Source organism: Lactuca sativa, chromosome 2, assembly GCF_002870075.4.
Source record: "Lactuca sativa cultivar Salinas chromosome 2, Lsat_Salinas_v11, whole genome shotgun sequence".
NCBI classification, from domain to species: domain Eukaryota; kingdom Viridiplantae; phylum Streptophyta; class Magnoliopsida; order Asterales; family Asteraceae; genus Lactuca; species Lactuca sativa.
In genome coordinates, this window is record NC_056624.2 from 154,431,849 (window position 1) to 154,434,303 (window position 2,455).

Below are 2,455 nucleotides of genomic sequence, written 5' to 3' on the forward strand. Positions count from 1 at the left end.
ATGGCCATGACCGCGGATAAATCTTCAGTAGCAGCATATGCGGTTCCCCTCGTGACATCATTCCTTGGGTTGTGATATTCTCTAGAGTGTTTAGAGAATTCTTCAATTAATTCTTTAATCACCGGGGGTGGCTTCTTTGTAAGTGGGCCTTGTGAGTCTAGCAACTGCCGGGTTGTGACATTAACTCCATCATAAAAGATGGAAACTTCTTGCTGGCTGTTTAGATCATGGTGTGGGCAATTTCGCAGTAAACTTTTGTACCTCTCCCATGCTTCATATAAAGATTCTCCAGCTTGTTGTTCAAAATTTGCAATGGCCTTCTTGAGCTTGGCTATTTTTGATGGTGGGCAAAAGTGATCTATAAATTCTTCCTTCATTTTGGCCCAAGTAGTGACTGACCCGGGAGGAAGTGATTTGAGCCAGTCTTTAGCAACACCCTTGAAGGTTACCGGAAGCATCCAAAGTAGTTGAGTTTCGCGGGTTACATTTGGAATGTTGAAATAGTCAGCAACATCATTTACTTCATCCAAATGTTTGTAGGCATCTTCATGATCTTTCCCATAGAAAGGTATTTCCTTAAGTGCAGCTAGGATATGACCTTTTAGTTCGAAGGTAGCAGTTGCGGGAATTGCGGGTTGCACAAGTCCCGGGCCATGGTCGTCGCGCATCCTCTTCTTCCATTCCCCCATGGGAATTTCATCAATGTTAGCCATAGTGAATGCTAACTCTTCCTCCTCTTCTTCCTCGGTCTCGTATCCAATATCTTCTTGGATTGGCTCCTCAATTGTCAAGGAAGCGCTAGAAGCTCCTGATTTACTGCTCTTCTTTTTCCCAAAAACAGTCTTCAAGTTGGACAATGGTGATTTCTTTGGTGTGCTTGAACTCTCCACGTCCTTCCCTTTGTTTCTTTTCAATTCGGATTCGGGGTCTTCAAACGGCGGTACCAGTGGCGTGTTTGCTCCTCTGGTCATGAAAGTCCTGAAATTAATCAAATAAAAGCGTAAAAAGAACAAAAAAAAATTGCAAACAACTAAAAGAAAAAAAATCTAAATGAGCTGTTACTCGCCGAGTAGTCGCGATTGCACTCGGCGAGTAGCAGTGATTTTTCAAAAAAAAATTTCTAAGTTTTAAATCTAACTAAAACAGATACTAAAACCTAATTGCTATTTACTAAACTGCAATAAATGAACTTTATGCAAGTAAACTCACACAAAGGATCGAAAAAAAAATTAGGAATTAGCTTAATTATTTAGAACCGTTCCCCGGCAACGGCGCCAAAAACTTGATGTGTGTAAATTCAACTAGTTTTATCCCTACTTTTTATTAATAATTTGAGCACACAAAGGCAGTGAACCTGTCTTTAAGTGGTATAGATTGATAAGTAAGGTATCGAACTCAGGGAACGGAAATTAAACTAATAGCTAATTTTAACTAAAACAAATAATAAAAGTAAATGGTTTTTCTCTAGTTTTGCAAGACTAGAAACTTAAACAAATTAAATTTAACTAATTAACTAAAGCAACAACTATTCACCAAATTTGACAAAGATGTTTCTATTTAGGTTCAACCAATTCACTCCTATGGTTATTTTAGTTAAGATAGATTAATTACTATTGGTTACCAATGATAATAGTTAGGTTCATGTTCATTACTCCTAACCCTTAGACAATTAACTAATTTAAGCGTTGATCAAGTGTTTAAACTAATTAATTCCCTAGATTAATTATTTGGGTTAAATAAGATTTGTAATGGTCAATTAAGTTATTAATTCAATTAACCTCTTGTTGGTGGTTTCTCAACAAGCTCACACATTAATCTTCCTATTTTCTTATTAATCTTAGTTTCATAATCATTACTTCCAAGCATACGTTTTAGCATTCACATAGACATATGAGGTTAACAATTAAGTGATGTTCATGCAACCTAATTGCCTTCCAATTAACAGAAAATAGTAATGATTAACACATAAGGTTCTTTAACAAACTTAATTTAACAAATCACCAATAGACAATTAAATAAAATTCAATAATTAAACCATAGGAGTTCTTTGGTATTCCCCAAACAGAAACAAAAACGAGTCTAGCTCATAGTTGCAGTAGAAACAAACAAAGAAACAAAGTTTAAGAAAGCAAACATGTTTAATTCCTAAGTCTAAGTGGTAGAATTAACCTAATTGCTTGAATTCTTCCAACTCTTGAAGCCTAGGGTTCCTTAGCGCCTTCTGAACCTTTTAGTCGCAGCTAATCCTTCAAAAATCGCCAGGGGTTCTTTTTCAAGTGATCAGGATTCGTCTTATAAAGATATCTCAAAACAGAGGGTACTCGGCGAGTAGCAGAATAAACTCGCCGAGTAGGTGTATAGTTATCCGTCTTGGATCAGGAATCGTAGCTATCTTCTGGAACAATCGCGTGTACTCGCCGAGTAATGCCGAACTACTCGCCGAGTAGGTCATTCT

The 2,455-nt window shown here is 36.9% G+C and overlaps 1 non-coding gene across 1 annotated transcript; it reads left to right on the forward strand.

The window, feature by feature from the left end:
• Window positions 1-222: 222 nt before the first annotated feature.
• Window positions 223-329, forward strand: LOC128132529 (small nucleolar RNA R71). Its single transcript, XR_008230573.1, has one exon. It is a non-coding gene; the product is annotated as a small nucleolar RNA R71 (small nucleolar RNA).
• The last annotated feature ends 2,126 nt before the right edge of the window (window positions 330-2,455 follow it).